Here is a 20546-nt window from a genome sequence, read left to right on the forward strand (position 1 = left end):
CTAAGTCACAGGGATATGAATGTGGAGGCTATAAGGGAAGCAAAAACCAAAAGTTTATGGCTGAAGTACCTGAGATTGTAGGAGAAGAAGTAAAAATACAAGGCATCATTACCCTGTGGGGCAGGGTAGCTCATAGTAGAAAAAAACAATTTAAAATCAAATTGCCATCGAGGACACGAGAAGTGCCATGTGCAGCCAAACACTTTCTAGAAACCCCACAGATTGATAAGGAGCCAAGTTACTCAGCTATTTTTTTTCTGAGAACAATTAGTTTTAAAATATTTTAGGAAAAACCACAAGATTAAGATATGTGGAAAATCCACAAAATAACAGCTTTTGAGTGACTCATTTAGAATTAGTATTTTATTTGACAAGTAACAAGATGTTTCTGATCTAAGAGAAGGAAGCATTCTAAAACATTCACTCCCATGTATCCAGCCTCCCCGCTGTGACAGGAGAATTCTTTGTGGGTTTTTCTTTTTTTTTTTTTTGAGGAAGATTAGCCCTGAGCTAACATCTGCTGCCAATTCTCCTCTTTTTCCTGAGGAAGACTGGTCCTGAGCTAACATCCTTGCCCATCTTCCTCTATTTTATATGTGGGATGCCTGCCACAGCATGGCTTGATGAGCAGTGAGTAGGTCTGTACCCGGGATCCAAACCAGCGAACCCCGGACCACCAAAGCAGAACTTGCGAACTTAACCACTGAGCCACCAGGCCGGCCCCAGTGACAGGAGAATTTCAGTGAGAAGCTCAGTCACTTTACTCTTCATGACTGGTTCACTTTGGGTCTGTTGAATCCTCTTGTTTTATGTGCCTTTTAATCATTTTCATAGTCTGTGAAATCAGTCTTCCTCATTCATGTGTACAGTTGTAGTAATAACAGCTCACGAAGCCCTCACTGCAGAGAAGACAGCATAACCTTCAAGTTGGAATCTTGGAAGCTAACAAGTCAGATTCCCGTCCCCACTCCACTGACTCAACGGAAGCATCTTTCACAAGTTCTTTAACTTCCCTGAGTCTTGGTTTTCTCTTCTGTAAAACAGAAATAGTAATAATACCAACGTCACAGGGTCAAATGGAATAATACATATGAAAGTGCCACATAAATCAAAGCACACCACACACGCGTTAATGAAACATCTGTAGAATGGGGATAAGAGCCATGTTTCTGCGACTAGTCAATCAGGTAACGTACGTAATACACCCAGCACAGGGTCTTACACTTGGTAGATGCTCAGAGAAGAAAACTAAAAGTAAATATGGACAAAGTAAAATACACTGGAAATGAGAGATGGAGAAATGTTACAGACAGCCCTACAACAGCCCTTAGCTGAAGTAAAGTTTCGACTAATTTACAAAACCTGTCCCCAAAATTCACATGCACACGCACACACTTAATGATAAACTTGCAAGGAAAGAGATTTAAAGGCAAAAGGGAGATTTGGACCTAAATTTTCCCATGACCTCGCATTTTCTGAATACTGAAAAATGATAGAGGCATACTCTTTTATAGAAAATCCTGGCAGTTACGAAAGATGACGGAGGGCACATGGTAGAGCCACGTAAGTCATCCATGTCACATGATCACCATTAATGTTTCTATGGGGGTTGGGAAGGAAAGGAAATGTTGAAAAAGTAGCACCATTGAGAAGAAGAGGCGATTCATCCTGAAGAAGAGCAACTCTAGTTACAGATTGGAGACCTACAGACATGTTTCCTATCCTTTCCTAAAATGAAAAATGGTGTCTTGTTACAAAAGCTATATATGTGAATTATAGAAAAAGCAGAAGTACACATAAGTAAAAATTTTTTACGTTTTTAAAGAAAATGATTTCTAGTTCTCTGACCTAAAGTTAATCGCTTTTAATAGCCTGATATATATATTTTCCAGAAACGTACACATACATGCATGTTTTCTACAAAATTGGAAGCATGCTTGTATACTGTTTCATAACCTGCTTTTTTGGGGGGATGGGGGGATGAGGAAGATTGGCCCTGAGCCAACATCTGTTGCCTATCTTCCTCTTTTTTTTTCTCCCCAAAGCCCCAGTACATAGTTGTATATCCTAGTTGTAGGTCATTCTAGTTCTTCTGTGTGGGATGTGCCACAGTATGGCTTGATGAGTAGTGTGTAAGTCTGCACCCAGGATCCCAACTGGTGAACCCCAGGCCGCTGAAGTGGAGTGTTCAAACTTAACCACTCGGCCATGGGGCCAGCCCCCTGTAACCTGCTTTCTTTTATTTGAAAATATATCATGAACGACTTTTTATGTCACTAAATATTCTTGCATTACTTTTCTAAATGAATGTATAACATCCCATTGTGAGGATAGATCATAGTTTATTTAACTAATTCTCTGTTGAGCTACATTTATTTCCGATATTCACTACTAGAAACAGCACTTCACTGAATAAATGTATGCATTCATCTGTACTTACATCTTTAATTATTCTACAGGATAAATGCTAGAAACAGAATCACAGACTCAAAGGTATCCATTGATATAGAGAGAGCTCCCTAGTTGTTCTTCTGGAAGGTTTTGCGTGATGTCTGTCTTTAAAATGAAGTTTACAAATGAAGTTTACAAAATATTTGAAAAATATGGCATCCCTGAACTTTACTTAATTCTTGGAGACAGCTATTGAAATATGATTTCTATTCAAATACGTATAAACTGGTAAGGTCTTTTATAGATGCCTTCAAGAAAAAATCAACCTCAAAAGATTGAACTGAAACCATTATTATGATTGACTCAGTGAACCTAAAGGTAAATTTGATTTGGACAAATACTATTAATTCATTAAGTTTCCTTGTGGCCACAGTTTTTAAAATAAATGGTAGGTAAATTTTTTAAAAAGTGTTTTTAGTTTTCTGAGTTTTCTGATAATTTGGTCCTGTTTGGGGTCATCCTCATATGAATTGCCAACATTTCCAGCTATACTCGAGAATCGATAAACTAGCCCTCTTAAGGCAGTTAAATGTATATTTTCTTGAAGAGAGTAAAGTTATATAGAAGTGTAATGTCACCTAGAAAAAACTATTCGTTTATTATTTACAATTTCTTTTGTATTGCCAGGGTTACATACTATTTACATTTGTTTGATATTTAATTCTCTGTTGTATCCCCTTATTAATTCATTAATTAACTAATTCATTCATTCATCCATCTATTCATGTGACAAATATTTCTTGAGCACATACAATGTGCCAGGCACTCTGTTAGTCTTTGAGGATATAGAAAGACCCTGCCCTCATAGAACTTGGGTTCTGGTGGTGGAAACAGATAAATAAATGCACAGATCAATGTATAATATCATGTCAGATGTTATGGTGACGGATGGCAACTAAACTTTTGGTGGTGAACACAATGTAGTCTATACAGAAGTCAAAATAAAATGGTGTACACCTGAAATTTATATAATATTACAAACCAATGTTACCTCAATAAAAAGTATATATATATATATGTGTGTGTGTGTGTGTGTGTAATGTCACGTGGTGTTAAGTGCTGTTAAGAAGAATAACACAGGGTGAGGCATAGGAAGACACTAAGTCATTTTGAAGCAAATATTTGAGCCACACCAGGGTTCACATGCCCATTTTACCACTTCCTACCCAGCTTTGAGCAAGTTACTTAGCTTAGCTCACCTCACTTTCCTTATCTGTTAAATAAAAAGATAATATTCTATTCTATAGAATTGTTATCAGGATTTAATGAGACTATGTGGAAATTACTTAGCATATGGGTGTTCAATAAGTATTATTTCTCTTTCCTCTTATCTTTTGGAAAAGGGAAAGTGATTTGTTATAAATAACTGAATTCTTGAGATTAAGAAATTAGCAACTTCCTTATTCCATATTAAAGGACCATTGAGAAGTTGCCCAGGATCTTGGGTCAGTGCCAAGGAATGGCAACCCTTCAAGTGCAGAGATAGCCCTATGGCATCACTTTCAGGAATGGAACTGCCTCACCAGAGTTCACAGCATCCCAGATTTGCCACATTGAGTTCTCCTCTCCAACAGTAGACTCTGTAGAGCAGTGCAAAGACGAGTCACTATCCAAGGCTTAGCCTGCCTCTCACCGCATCCTGTTCTTCCACAAAGGGAAATGGGAAGAGAAAAGTCTCTGATGCTTTATGTCCTGTCAGCACCAATCTAACAGCCTCGATAAAATTCCCTTCAAAAATGTAACATATGATATCAAACCTTTCTTCTCTGTTCCTGGTTCGTTAGAGTGTATCACGTCTGCCGTGCCATTTTTGGCCTTTCAAAGGATATACTGTTACTTTTAATTACAGCATCAAGACAATTCATGACATCCTGAAAGTTCTATAAAGTTGCCATTGGCTGTCTCCCTTATTTTAGAACACAGGTTTTGTAAGGAGGAGCTGTGCCTTGTGACAATGTAAACTGCTTGACTGTATTCCACATATTAAGGATCTTTTAAGTTGTCATTAATGACCTGGCACAAGCATTTACCATATCTTTAGGAGCATGTGGGGTTCAAGATGTGAAGGCAATGAGGGCTGTGTTGTTTATTATTAAACTGACAGGAAACAGCCAAGGCTCATGTGCTACTGTTTGCAGTTGGGCAAAAGAGGATAAATTAATTGCTTTATAGAAATTCCTTTCTGCATTCTTTAGGGAAAATTTTTCCATGTGACCTAAATGATCAGACTGGGCAGTTTGGGGCTCAACAGCTTTGACATTGTCCCTTGAAGGAATGAAACAATTAAAGCAACTGATTTCCTCTGAGAAAAGGCTATTTATAATAATCTGTCTACTCTAGAAAATATTCACAGTAGACTCATCGCAACAAGACCCTCTAACACCACATAGTACTGGGTTTTTCATTGCTGAGATTCTCTTTTTTTTTCTTTAATGCTTCCCTAAGTTTTAGGAACAAGGTTTACTTACCTAGAGAAACTATTGACCCTTCTACACTGAATCTCAAATTTATCCAAGTACTACCATTTGGGAATAAACAACACTTAAGTGGCCTAAGGATGAGAAGAACCAGTTCAAGAAATTGAGGACAATCAGCTGGTAGAGTTGAGGGTGTGTGTATAGTCCCAGGAAGGGGTTTCATGAAGAATGGAGAAGATCAACAGTGTCTGACACAACAGAAAAGTCAAGTTAGTACAGGACTGGAAAGAGGTCATTGGCCGCCCAATGAAAGGTCATCAGTGGCTGTATCCAGGGCAGTTTCTACAGAGGGGTGAGGGTGGAAGCCTGAGAACACCGGATTAGGGAGTATGAAGGAGTGGAGGAAGTGGAGGCTTGGTGGTCAGGGAAAGCGGAGAGATAAGGAGCTTGAGGATGAAGCTTTTCTTTTCTGATAGGACTGAATTGAGCAGGTTTCTAGGAAGAAGCAAGGAGTTGGCGGATGGAGAGGGCTGGTCAAGATAGTGTATGAAACATTTGAGGTGCAAAGAGCTTGAATAAAAACTTGAATGAAATTTCTGTTCCAGGTACCTCCTCTGCCTTCCCCATCCCACATCCCAGAAAAATATTTGGTGCATTAACAGATTTCAAAACTTCAAAGGGCTTCGCTTATGTTGTGCTTGATACTTGTTCCTTGGTGAAACATGAAGAGACAAAACTACACAAAAAAGAAAATCGTAGTTGATGAAAAATCAACCTTCTGTAATTGCTCTTAAATCTTTTACCCATTGCTAACGTGGGTATTTGAATTACGTTTGGAATATACTCCAAGCCTACTTACCCATGGAAGGATTAATGACATTGGAGCTGGGTTCAAAGTCTCAGCAACAAGCCAAAACCTGTTCTTTTCAGTTGCCAGGGCAAAGTGTAATATTCCTTCCTCGGAAAGCTTTCAGATGTTAAGCTTTCCATGGCTAAGCTGCTGGAAAAGGAAAACGCCAGAAATTTAATTCCTACGGCAACTTTCTTATGCAAGTTCCTTAACCTTTCTTAGCCTCAGTTTCAGAATTTGTAAAGCAGAAATAATAATACTACCTCATAGGGTTGTTGTGAGGATTAAATGGGCTAGTTACAAGAGTGCCTGTCAGACAGTCAGCACTCATTAAGTGGGAGCTCGCCTTGTTAATTGTAGCACTAGTAGTAGTTATGGTAGCAGGCTTTTCTGGGTTGTAAGGATTATGGAACTCTCACGTTACCTCTGTTAATGGTGGATTATTTTAAGGATACACCACAGAGTAAAGAGAACAGGAAACTACTGAGCCAGCAAATTGGGTCTGCAGATCCAAGGGCAGTTCTTTTTTTTTCTTTTTCTCTTGCCAACATTTACAAACTGCAGATTTCACATGGTAATCTAGATTTCCAGTAACACTAGGCGTGTACTCCTACATGGCAGTGATAGCCTGGAGCTGAGTAGTCCCTCACATCTCCAGATGGATCTGTGATCCTGGGTTTGCCAAGGTTAGTGCCCATCCCTGCTAGTAGGCATAGGCCCAGGGCCTCCATGTAAGGCTCTGCACGTTGCTCACTGCACAAGGCACCCAGCTATGGGGTCCAATAGAAGTTCAATTCCTACAGTCTGCCAAGGGCAATTCTTAGCCTGGCAAGCTTGGGACTCAGGGTCTCCTTCTTTCCTTCTTTTCTCTAGCTGCTCCTCCTTCCTCTTCTGCTAGCCCTGTTGACACCTTTCCATCTCGTGGCTTCTGCTCATTCGTAGCTTCTTCTGCTTTACAGCTTCCGCCTCTGCCTCCTCTCTGTGTGTTTCCATGCTTCTGCCTGCTCCACCACACTTGGCAGGATCAACTGTTTGCCCGAGATCATAGGTGATGAGCAGGATTTGACACAACGTTATCACTCATTGGAAAACAATTACTATGTAAGTTAGCATGAGTACGTTGAACATAATTTCTTGTTAGATTTGCTTATTTAAAAAAAATCCTATATAGACTTCCCTGCATAAATTAGGGCAGGCTTTATTGTTGACTTTTATTGTAGCCAACATGCATTTAAACTGACTTGTTATTTCCTAATATGAGGAAAACTGGGATCCCAGGGTGTCCCAAGACACAGAGTGCTTTATTCTGTCCTTGGGACAAGGGTTTGATTCAACATCATTTGTCTGAGACTAGCCTTGAAAGCCTGAATTTTACCTTCTTTCTCTCCATCCCTCCTGGAATAGGCCTGGACCCCGTTCCCACCGTGGCTTTTTGGTACTCCTTATCTTCCTCAGCCCCCTAGGCCTTCAGGGGGTGCTCTGGGCTTCACTTCCTCAATATCCCTGTGTGAGATTAGGTGGAAATGGATTAAGCTGATATAGTGACCTGACACCACTGGAGGTTAAGTTTATATAATCTTCTCTCAATGAACACTTCCTATATGCTTCAGAGTGGTGGGAATTACAAGCATAGCCGTTGGTCAGGGACTTTTGCCCCTTTAAATCATAACACATAGATTTCTGCCCATTGTGCCTACTTAGAGCAACTTTTCTTTAGGAAGAAAGACCACAGTCAGCTTCCTTGGGCATTAAGAGAACTGAGTTCTCATCCCAGCTTTGCCACTTGTGAGGCTTGTTAGCTTGTTAGCTTCAGACAATCCCTTAACGTGGGTGAGTGTTGGCTTGGCCCTTAACCTCCCCAAGCATCGTTAACTTGTCTTGCCCTCTTCATAGACTCCGGATGGGGAAAGGGAGCCTTCATAAGGCTCTGAAAATTATACTAAAATAAGATATTAGTAAAGCTGGAGACAAGTTCTGCTGCCTTCTTGTGGGGAACACCTTGCCCTTGACCAAAAAGGATGTCACAGGAAGAGCTGCGTGGATGTTGGCTTTGTGCCCACCGTGTGGCCTCTCCACCATGTGTGATGGCTTCACTTCAGAAACAAGTTTTAGGTTTTTTCTTTCTAAAATCTCATTCATGTTAATTACCATGCATTAACTTCACCTTCGCGTGTTTAGTGCACACTCACCTGATACAAAAGCATTTGAACACCCTCAGGAATTATAACTACACACTCACGCATTGAGGAAAGAAGGTGCCGCCAAGATTTTGAATCGTGTTCAAACGCAAGAGGCTTTTAAAAAACAAAGTATTCTAGAACTGCAGAAAGTTAAAGCGAAATGTTCTTCCCTTGTTAAAGGTAAAAGGTAAAGCCATTTTTGAGAAAGTGCTTTTCCATGTGTGTTGAATATTAGGGAACTGCATAGGAGAGCAGTTCAATAGGAACCATGAGATCAGCAGTAAGATACATTCTTAATGTTAACAGCCAGCCCCAGGGCAGAATTTGCAAACCCTTGTAGGCGTCCCGGTGGCCGAAGAAGAATTTGGTCAGCAAGATCTCACTGAGAGATGCAATTCCATTCCACAATTTGTTATGGATTCTGAACAAGACCGTCATTCTAAACCCTCATCGACTCTGCAGAAAATATGAGGCCAGAAAATGAATAACTCCTAACTCTTACGATTTGGTTACCAGCCAGTATGCTGGCTTAGCTGAGTGCATGCCTTCTGAAGCAGAGCCTGTAATTATTCAGCATTTACAGTGCAGTTCAGCCTACTTACGTGAGCAATATTACCTTTCTTTTTTCTTTTTTTCCAGTGAAAAATCCTTCTCTTCCTTCTTTTCTGCTTTCTCTTTTCTTTTTCTTAACTTTTGTAATCTAAACTGCCTTGAACTTGTTTGCATAGTGGTGAGGAGGAAAATATTTACTTAGGGTATCCTGGGAACCTTGACCTTCCTGCCTTGGGGATGAATCATTCCCCTGCTGGGGGAAGTGGCAAGTTACAGACAGAACCACGTGGACACATTCTCCTCCTAGTACCATCCGAGTGAGCACCATGTATTAGTACCTGAGAGTTGGAGGTTGGTTTAATAGTGAGCTCGGTTTCTCAGCTGGTCATTAGCTATGAGTTCATAAGACACTGTTGCTTGATCTCAGGGTGTGCATAGGTGGACTGCACTTGACCCCCTTGGGCTGTTAAAAATGCACATTCTGGCTGTGCTCAGGCTCCTGAATGAGAATCTCTGGAGGTGGGGCCCAGACATCTGCATCGTTGACCAGCTCCCTAGCTGATTGTTATGTACACTGAAGTTGGAGGGTCACTCCTGGAAGGAAAAGGATTCCAGGACAGGATGGCCAAGGAGGTGTTCAAAGTTCAGTGAAGTTAGCCTTGTTGGTGTGGTATTAACTTGAATATCAGGAAGTTTTATGTTAAAGTTTTCTAAAAAAGAAAAAGAAAAAAAATAAACAGTCTCAATACATAAAAGGAAAAATTGTCATATATACTCCCAATTATAAATACCCTGCATAAAATTCTCGGAGTCCAAACAGAATGTCTTTAGATCATCCTTATAATTATTTTGAGACTCTTTTGACTATTTTCACTTTAAGATAGGTAATAAGGGAGAGATCATCAATTAATGGAAGAATAAATTTCTTTATATACAATCTTCACATTTGCCATATTGCTCAAAAAAAAAGTTCATGTAACTTTGCCATTCACGTCCTCTAATCTGTTATCATTTCTCAGTCTTAGGAATAATTTATACCCATTGGCATAAATTTTGCTATACTTTTGTACAACATGTCTAGTCATTTTATTCTAATATTACACATGGGGAAAAATACTGCATAAGAAACTTCTTCTCCCCAAAATTAGATAAGCTGGTGTGTTTGGCCAGTATTCTTAACTTAAAATACCTTCTTGGTCCATAACTCAGGTTTCACAATTTCGCCAAAACAAATGCTCTAGTAATTTTCATGTGAAATAACTGTTTAGTGCACAGAATGTACTCTCATTTATTGGGAAGTGATTTAAGGGATTTTTACTTCTGCATAGATCACGTTAACATGACCAACACTTTAGTAAGGGATGAATAAAGGAAATTATTTTTATAACTAGGTGAGATTTTATTAAGGGTACATCATCAGGATTTTTATGGCAATTTGGATGGAACACAAGATTGAGGCTCTTTCTCTCTGAGGCCGGCAGGAAAGAATATTTGCAGAAATGATAAAGGACATGGTGGCTTCCTGGAAAATGTTGGTGGAAGACTGGGCTTTGCTTCCAGAAAAGGATGAGTGTCAAAGTTCAGTGAGTGTGACTATGCCTGTCCAGGCTAGAAAAAACAACCTGGGAGAGGAAGACTTGGCTCCTTAGGTCAGAGCAGGCTCTGCTTCAGAACTTGACCTGGTTACCCGGTTCTTCTCTGCTTCAGCTTCCTTTACTGTAAAATGGGGATATGACTTATCCCATGGGAGAACTGTTAGGAGGATGTTTTTGGCTTTGTAGAATGTGTATGATACTCGGAACTTATAAAGATATAAAATTTAGAATCTTCAGGGAGATTTCCCTTGCTCTATGAGTGGCTAAACTAGGTTAGTTGAGGTAGGGTCTGGCTACCTCTCCTTTTTGAACAATTTTCCCTCATTTCAGCCATCCCCTCCCCTCCTATGAAGGCTCCAAAAGATTCTCTTTCCTCCGATACCTACTGTCATGAAACACAGAAGTACCACGAGCTGAGAGCTCACTGGACAGGGCAAGGCTTGATACAGACAATGGTGGCAGAAGCTCCGGCATCAATGCGCATTCGAATATAAGCTTCAGAAGGGCAGAGACTTTTGTCTCCTTTCCTCACTGTAGAACCTGGAACGGATGGGTGCTCAGTAAATATGTGTTGAAAGAATAAATCAGTGTCAGATTTCTGGGCTTATGTCTCATCTTTCCTTTCTCTTCTTCTTCATTAAGAGATTCTCGTTATGCTATAACTTTCCTGACTTTGCTCTTTCTCCAAAACATTCCCCCTTCTAGTCTCCACGCCCCCTCATTTCAGAGCTTTTTCCTACAGTAAACAATAGTTAACCATTAATAGCTTAATAACTTAGGAACAGTGCAGTTTCTCTGCTTTAAGAAATGTTGTTCCCATCCTCCAATCTGAAATAAATTTTGAGAAAAGATGGAGGTGGTTTGGGTTTGGGGGAGAAGGGAATGGGAGACGTGGTTATGTTGGGGTGCATTAGCTATTTGTACAAAGTGGCATATTTTACTTAAATCTGGCTAAGTAGGAAGTATAAGCATCATTAAATGAATGTCTATTGGTATCTTGATCTTCAAATTAACTAGCTAGGCAGGGTTAGTTAGGCTGAGGAAGGGTAAACAGATGGCAAAGTCCAAAGTCTCTGAAGGAAGATGAGTAAAAGTTTGGGGAAGGCTGCAGAGAGAACTGGAATTTGTCTGCTCACAATAGACCAGCGGTTCTCAGACTTGAGCCTGCATCAGAATCACCTGGAGGGCTTGCTAAAACACAGATTACTGGGTCCCACACCAGAGTTTAGGATTCAATAGGTCTGGGATGAGGCCCAAGAATTTGCATTTCTAACACATTGCAGGGGACATTGATGCTGCTGGTCCAGGGACCACACTTTAAAACCATTGCCACATGGGGCAAACTCGAAGGTACAAGCAGCTTTACGGTCTTTAACTTAGTCCACTTGTCCGCTACAGGTTGAGACTGTGTTCACGGACAAACAAGCGCTCTCTATCAGTCACCTCAGCAAGTTCCACAATTTAATGAAGGAAACTCACAAAAAAAGGAGAGAGTTACAATCACCCCATTTCATTTTATAGTAAAAGACATTTGTACTTCACAGCTGTGATCACCTTTGGGTGGCAGAGTCCAGAAGGCTCTTGGGGTCTTCTGAAGCCACCTCACTAAGACACAGACTTAGTGCTGGTAATTCACTGCCCTAGTCAGCACATCTGAAAAGAAATAGCCCCTTCGATACAGCCTTGGATGAAAGTACAGCATGTGGCCGCTAAATGGCCAAGGAGGTGGCCATGCCCAGGACAAATAACTTAGATGAATCATAATCAGAGTGGAGAAACGAGGTGCTTTTCATCAGTAGCACCCAACAATGTCTGTTGAATCCAGGTGGATCAGGCAGTGGATGCAAGGACTCAAAGTATGCTGAGAACACAGTTTTATTTAGAAATTCCAGGAGACTTAGACATAAAATAATAATGATGAAAGGAGCCCTCAAGAGACACTTAAGGTGTTCAGGCCCATTCCTGTGTCTCAGCAGAAGAATTTAAATTATTCAGAAAGCTGACAACATAGTAGGTTAAAAATATGTGTGCGTACGTGATTTCTGTCATAAAATTCTGGCAACCACGGCACAAACAATTTGGAAAAAGAAAAGAGAATAGATAAAACCTGTTACCCTGCCTCTCTAACATAACTGCGAATAGTCCTTCCTTTCAGTCGTTTTCCTACCACATATTTTTAAATAGTGTACTTAGATTTAAACACTTTTTTTAAGGCTTGTATAATCATAGTAACTAAGAACATGGTCTTTGGAGTCAGATGGCCTCGGGTTCAAATCTCGACTCCAGACATTTCCAGCCCTGAGTTTTGCATTTGTCAGATGGGGAAGATAAACTCAGTTTGTAGTGCTGCTGTGTGGATTCAATGAAACGGTACACATCAAGCACTCAGCTCAGGGCTGGGCGTGGTGTAAGCACTCAATAAATAGTGGCATGATTTTCTGTTCTCACTCAAAAGCTGTGTTGACCTTCGATAATCCTAATAATTGGAAGTTTTTCTCAACATCAAGAAGTATACCTATTTTTATTTCATGAGTTTGGCAAAATTTCATTCCATAAATTCTTCTGTGGTTCGGGCGCCACTTTCAAGAAGATCTTCTTTGACAAGCTTGTTAAGAGCACTTGTTACCTGGGTTTGTCTCAGAGATTAGACTCTTCAAAGATGAGTCAAAGCCAAAACATACGGATGACCTTTTGGGCTTAGAGCAAGAGGCTGCCTCAGTTGCTCTTTAGCTAGGTGTTGTGGCTTTGCTCCAAGACCACAGATTCTGACCGCACCATTGCAGGCACCACACACGGCCATCTGGATGATGGTTGCTAGGGAGATGGGTGAGAAACTGGGTGGAGAGGTGTAGATCTCTCACCCCTACTGGAAAAACAAACCGAGCTCAGGCCTGGCCAGATTTACATATGCAACCTGGACCTCGCATTTCTGCTCCATTTCTGTTTTTCCAACTGCTAACTTGACCTCCGCTGGAGTCCTATTTGGGACCGCAAATTCAGTATGTCTAAACCAAATCTTCAGCCTAACAGAAGGTGACAATACTGTCCTGAGTTTTAAAGTTGCCCTATAAATGAAAGGATTAACTTTATCAAATAGCAGCTTCCTGCCCACAAAGGGAAGAAATGAGCTCCTCAATGAGGACCTTGGTTTCGCTTATCAGATAAACAGATTCTTGACACTATGGAACAGTTATAGATAACAATAAGCAGAATAGCCACTCAGTTCATTAACTCCTTAAATTTGATGACACCATTTTGTACATTCTCTTATATTGCTGGTTAGAATGTTAATTGGTAAAATACTATGAAGGACAAATGCACAAACCCTTTGACCCATCAATTCCACTTATAGAACTTTATCCCACAGATATATTTATAAATGCATGAACTAACATATGTGAAATTTGCTGAACATTATTTTTCTTTGCAAAAAATTGGAAACAACAATGTTGTTTGGAATGTAAATTGGTACAGCCACTATGGAAAACAGCATGGAAGTTCCGCAACGAATTAAAAATAGAAATACCATATGATCTAGCAATTCTACTTCTGAGTATTTGTCCAAAGAAAATGAAAACACTTATTTGAAAAGCTATATGCACCCTGATGTTCGCTGCAGCATTATTTACAATAGCCAAGACATGGAAGCAACCTAAACGTCCATCAAGGGAGAAAGAAAGTGTGGTATATATATGCAGTGGAATATTATTTAGTTATAAAAAAAGAATGAAATCTTGCTATTTGTGACAACATAGATGAACATTGAGGGCAATATGCCAACTAAAATAAGTCAATCTGAGAAAGACAAATGCCATATGATCTCACTTATATGTGGAATCTAAAACAAAACAAAACAAAACACTGAGCTCATAGATACAGGGAACAGATTGGTGGTTTCCAGAAGTGAGAGGTAGAGGGCATGGTGAAATGGGGGAAGAGGATCAAAAGGTACAAATTTCTAGTTATAAAATAAATAAGTCATGGGGATGTCATGTACAACATGTTGACTATAGTTAATAATACTGTGTTGCATATTTGAAAGTTGCTAAGAGAGTAGATCTTAAAAGTTCTTATCACAAGAAAAAAATTGTAACTATGTATGGTGATAGATGTTTAACTAGACTTATTGTGGTGATCATTTCACAGTATATTCAAATATCAAATCATTATGTTGTACACCTGAAACTAATGTAATGTTATATGTCAATTATTCCTCAATAAAAAAATGGAAATAACAAAAATGTGTAAAAGAGACTAGTTAAGAAATTATTGCCCATCTATATAGTAGAATACATATGCAGCTGTGAAAAAGAATGAGGGCATTCTTATGTACTGATCTATTAGGTGAAAAAAGCAAATGTATATCACCAGTGAATGGATAAACAGATTGTGATTTCTACATAAGTCAGATCAAGTTTGTTTATCATGTTCAAATCCTATATATCTTTAATTTTTTTTATTTACATGTTCTATCTCTTAGTGAAAAAGGTACATTAAAATCTATCACTATAGTGGGTTTGATATTTCTCTTCTGCAGTTCTTGCTTTATATATTTTAAACCTTTATTGCTTGGTACATACATATGTAGATTTTGCTCTGTCTTTCTGGTGGATTGACGTTTGATCATTTAGGAAATGTCCTCTTTATTTTTAGTCATGCATCTTGCCTTAAAGTCCTTTTTGCCTGGTGTTATTATAGCTGCACCAGCTTTCTTTTGGCTATTTTTGCATAACTTTTTTTCACCACTTGGTAAACAATTTATCTAGGCACTTACCCAAGAGAAATTAAAGACTACGTCCATATAAAGACTGCTCATGAATGTTCATAGCAGCTTTATTTGTAATAGCCAAAAACTGGAAATAACTCAGACGTCTATCACCAGGTGAATGGATAAACAAATTGTGATAGATCTATGCAATGGACTACTCCTCTATAATAAAAGGGATGAACTATTGATACACACTACAATCTAGATGCATCTCAAAATAATTATGCTGAATGAAAGCATCCAAAAAGGAGATATATTGTACGATTCCATTTATATAAAATTCTGCAGAGCAGAGGAAACCATCAACAAAACAAAAAGACAACCTAACAATTGGGAGAAGCTATTTGCAAATCATATATCTGATAAGGAGTTAATATCCAAAATATGTAAAGAACTCATACAACTCAACAACAAAAAAACAACAGCCAACAATCCAATTAAAAAATGGGCAGGGGCCGGCCCCACGGCTAAGTGGTTAAGTTCGCACACTACAGTTCGGCAGCCCAGGATTTCACTGGTTCAGATCCTGGGTGCAGACATGGCACCGCTCATCAGGCCATGCTGAGGTGGCGTCCCACATGCCACAACTAGAAGGACCCACAACTAAAATATACAACTATGTAGTGGGGAGATTTGGGGAGAACAAACCAAAAAAAAAAAAAAAAAGATTGGCAACAGTTGTTAGCTCAGGTGCCAATCTTTAAAAAAAGAAAAAAAAAATAGGCAAAGGATCTGAACATTTTTCCAAAGAAGATTTACAGATGACCAACAGGCACATGAAAAGATGTTCAACATCACTAAATATTAGGAAAATACAAATAAAAACTACAATGAGATATCACTTCACATCCGTCAGAATGGCTACAATTAACAAGACTAGAAATAACAAGTGTTGGAGAGGATATGGAGAAAAGGGAACCTTCATACACTGCTGGTGGGAATGTAAATTGGTGCGGCCACAATGGAAAACAGTATGGAGAGTCCTCAAAAAATTAAGAATAGAACTACCATATGATCCAGCTGTTCCACTTCTGGGTATTTATCCAAAGGACATGAAAACACAAATGCAAAAATATATTTGCACCACTATGTTCATTGCAGCATTGTTCACGTAGCCAAGACTTGGAAACAACCTAAGTACCCATCAATGGATGAATGGATAAAGAAGATGTGATATATATATATATATATACACACACACACACACAATGGAATACTACTCAGCCATAAAAAATATGCAGTCTTACCATTTGCTACATGAATGAACCTGGAGGATATTATGCTAAGCGAAGTAAGTCAGACAGAGAAAGTCAAATACCATATGATTCCACTCATAAGTGGCAGATATAAGCAATAAGAATAACAACAAGCTCATAGATACAGAGATTAGATTGGTGGTTACCAGAGGGGAAAGGGAAGAGGCAGGAGGGCAAAAGGGGTAGTAGGGAACATGTGTATGGTGACGAATGGTAATTAGTCTTTGGGTGGTGAACATAATGTAGTCTACACAGAAATCAAAATATAATGATGTACTCCTGAAATTTATGGAATGTTATAAACCAATGTTACCAAAAAAAAATTCTAGAAAATGCAAACTGTGGATTAGTTTGCATCAAAAAGCAAATTAGCGGCTACCTGGGTCGGGGGAGAGGAAAGGTTGAGAAGGGGCATGAGGAAACTTTGCGGTTGCAGTGATAGTTTTATGAATGTGCACATGTGTCAATCTTATAAATTGTGCACTTTAAATATGTGCAGTATCTTGCATGTCAACCATACCCCAATGAATCTGTTAAAAAATAAAATACGTCTCTTGTAAGTAGCATATAGGTTTTTAATGTAATCTGATGATCTTTGTCTTTTGGAGAATTTAATCTGGCTATATTTAATGTAATCACTGATGTATTTGAGTTTAAATGTGTAATTCTACTGTTTCTTTTCTATTTTTCAACTTGTCTCTTATTTCCATAGAAATTACAATACATACTTGACTTAGAATTCTAATATTAATTAGTACTTTTACCATTTCCCAACCAATGCAAGAACTTTAGAACATATGAACTCTATTTACCCCTCCTGCCTTTTGTGTTATCATTGACATATATTTTAATTCTACATACATTTTAAACTCCACATTATTATCATAATTATAATTATTTTGTATAGTCACCATCATTTAGATTTACTCACATATTTACCTTTTCATTGCTTTCAGCATTTCTGTGCTTCCATCTGAGATTACTTTCCTTCTGCCTGAAAAACTCTCTTTACTATTTCTTTTAGTATGGTTCTGCTGGTAATAAATTTTCTCAATTTTTGTTGATCTGAAGAAGTCTTTATTCAACCTTTTATTTATGAAGAATATTTTCACTGGGTAGAAAATTCTAGATTTTTAGTTTTCAGCACTTTAAAAATGTCATGGCATTGGTTTCGGGATTTTACTTTTTTGCTTGAGAAGTCAATTATTAGTCTTATTATTACACTTTGAAGTAATATGTCTTTGAAAGTAATGTGTCTTTTCTCCCGATGTTTTCAAGAACATTTAAAAATTTCTCAGATTTTCAGCAGTTTTACTGAGATGTGTCTCAGTTTGATTTTCTCTGTATTAGTTCCAATGGGGGTTTGTAGAACTTTATGAATCTGCATCTTTGCTATTTTTGTCAACGACATTTCTTTAAAGATGACTTCTACTCTTGTTTTTCTCTCTCCTCCTCTGTTGGGACTTCGGTTTACATGTGTTAGATCTGTTTCTTTATGTCTTAACTCACTTTTCTGGAGAAATCCTTTCTTCTTTAAATAGTTACAAACAAAAAGCACTCGATATTTCCAGGTGTTCTTTTAGGTGATTCTGCTGCCTCATCAGTAGGTGGTGGTTGTGTCAGGAGAGAAGCTAACTTACATGATGACATATAAGGGCTGGGGACATGCCCTAGAGAGACGCGGAAGACAGTGAGTAATCCTTCTCTAGGCTTCCTGTGGGAGCCCTCAAACACGTAAGCCATCTGATAAATATTCTTCCGTATTCAGAGGAATTTTCCAAGTGAAAGGGATTTGGGACTCCCCTGTGAGGAAGAAACATAAGTTCCACATCTTGTTAATCAGGGGCAAACTTCTCTTTATAGTCATGTTTCCACCTGTTGAATCATGTTGACCGAAGTTATACAGTTATGGCATGTCTGTTTATGAGAAGAGATGGAAAATATGAGAAACCCTAAAACCTGAAATGTCTATCATAAAGCCTCAGGCTGACGAACTTCTGAGGAATTCATTCTAGACTTCGTTGCTCAAAACATGTATATGTAAGGATGGAGTTCTACGTATATTTGTAGTTATATATATTATATACGTTATATAATATGTGTATATGTGTGTGTATATATACATATGTATGTACACATACAAAATTTGCTATAGAAATTCATTTTGTAGCCTATTAAACTTAAAAGTGTACTTTAAGAGAAGTATCTGAGGATGCATCTCAGAAAAAGCCTTAGATCATTTTTATGTGGTCTGCTCCAGGAACTACTACTCCCTCTCGAGCCAGCCCTGTGTTCTTAGACCTTATCTGTACTGTGCACTGGATCCAACCCTGTGTTATTTACATCATTCAGAGCTGGTTGTTCTATATACAACACACTTTAAAACCTTTGTTATTGTTTTTATACTACACTGCCCTAATCTTATAATTCAGAAAGTTTGGAGGGTAGCATTCTTTCACTGCTCACTTGGTGTAAATCACTTCTACTCCTGAACAATGGCTATTTTGCAAGGTTTAATTATACCGTGTGCTTGTGGCTACATCCACATACATGCCACCCACAATTGTCTATAATTATTATTTATTGCTAGCTGTGTACTTTACCCTTTGTGTTTGTTGAGTGTTTCACAGTCAGGTCTTAGTTACTAAGAGTAAATTGTATGTTTTCTTTTCTTTATTTCACCCCTTTCACTATTGTTTAAAACATGTCACCATTCAGGAAAACCCTAAAACTCTTTAAATATGTATAGGCAAGGTTTTCTCTTGAATCACTTGTAAAATGCTTCCAACCATTTTGGCTGCTGGCCATACCAGCATGCAGTGAAAGAATTTTCTTGTAGGGATAAAGCCAGAGAGAAGCCTTCCAGGGCTGTTTGGTCCTAGCACAGCTGCTGGTGTAGATCACCGGCCTGATTGTTCCACTTAGAGATTCTTGAACATCTTTGCCAGTTAGAGCTGGAAAGGTGCCCAGGAGATCATATAGCCCAGCCCCTTCATTTTACGTGTAGTGAAACTAAGACTCAGCCTGGTTAACTAATGTACTTGAACTCAAACAGCTGGCAAATGGCAAGGCTCAGGTCTAAGTCACTGAATTTTTCGCTCTTCTTTTTTTTCACTCTTCGAGCTACATCTGTTGCAAAGGAACAGGGCAGCCTGAAGGTTAAAACACTTGAAGTGAAAGTATGGAATTCTAATGTCTAGATGTCTTGAAATGGTAAAAGAAAAAAAAAAAAAGAAAGCTTGAGATGCATTGTCCTCTTTTCCATCAGCCCCACTCCTACTGATTTTTTTTCCAAAATATGGTTCAAAAGTCCCCTTATCCCAGAAGCCTCCAAGCGTTCCTAGGCTGAATTAGTAACTCCCTTCCCTTTGCTCACAAAGCATTGTGCGCATTCCTGTATTATAATACTTACCATATGTATTGTAATTTTTTATCCAGTTATCCTTCTGTCCTCCTTCCTCCCACACACTGGGCTCAGCTTCCAGGAGCAGCAACAGTATCTTCTTGGACTTCAATCCCTAGCACTTGGCAGAGAGCCTGGCAGTTTGTCTGCCCTCGATGTTTTATGAATGAATGAATGAACCAACCACTCTCTCAAAGTCATTCACTATCAGTGAATCTTAAGCTTTATTGGGCATAAAAATCACCTGGAGTTGCTGGCAAAAAATGCAGTGTTCCAGGGCACACCACAAAAGATGCTGATTCTGAACTAAGGTAGGGTCTAGGAATCTGCATTTTTATTAAGCAGCTGATAATTTGATACAAATGGTCCATAGACCACATGTGGCAATCTCTGCTCTTTCATTAGTTCCACGGGTACTTAGTCCCAACTGTATATACCACAATTATCCATCCATCTGAATAAAAACATAGAGCTTGGCTACCCACACCCTTCTACCATTCTGACTCCTGAGGATGGCTATTGACATTTTAAACAGACCCCAAGTCTCCCTCCCAGGAAAATTTGTAGAAATAAAGGAGATAATATTTATAAAGCATTTTGAGTGATCAGAAGAAGGGTATCTTAGTTCATCAAGGAAATATCATGATATAAACCTACATCATGAAAGTTCTCTTAGACATGTTGAGTTTGGTCTGAGACTCAAATGCAGAGGAAATAAAACCCACATACAATGTCTGCAAGGACCCAAGCCTGTATGAGCTCCTGCCCTGGCTGCGTTCTCTTATTTGTGTGGGCAGGCTTCCCCCTTCATAGGGCCAGTGTAGAGAAGAGGGTTGATTTAGACACGGGGATGCTAGATGTTCTTTTGTGAGTGAAGTTCCGTATCAGTAAACTTGATAGCTGTTGTTTACATAATTTTTTTAAATTCCAAGTAGTGCATCTGTGCCTGCATGCTACTTTATATGTACACATCTTTTTTCTGAAATGAACTTAAGCAACTTTACAGGAGAAAGAGCTTTATGGGGTAGTTATTAAACTACATTTATTTAACTATGAAAAGGATTTTTGATCCTT

At 38.8% G+C, this 20546-nt stretch overlaps 1 protein-coding gene and 1 long non-coding RNA gene across 3 annotated transcripts in view; one reads left to right on the forward strand and one right to left on the reverse strand.

Annotated features, from left to right (window-relative positions):
• The window catches only part of DOCK8 (dedicator of cytokinesis 8), a 200742-nt gene that overhangs the window by 14877 nt on the left and 165319 nt on the right, over nt 1-20546 (forward strand). The gene's annotated exons all lie outside the window — the stretch shown is intronic.
• Nucleotides 347-8617, reverse strand: LOC123280289 (uncharacterized). The gene is made up of 4 exons (XR_011497537.1): nt 8515-8617; nt 7094-7221; nt 5728-5868; nt 347-1033 (listed from the first exon to the last, which is right to left on the reverse strand). It is a non-coding gene; the product is annotated as an uncharacterized lncRNA (long non-coding RNA).

This window comes from Equus asinus, chromosome 23, assembly GCF_041296235.1.
Source record: "Equus asinus isolate D_3611 breed Donkey chromosome 23, EquAss-T2T_v2, whole genome shotgun sequence".
NCBI lineage: Eukaryota > Metazoa > Chordata > Mammalia > Perissodactyla > Equidae > Equus > Equus asinus.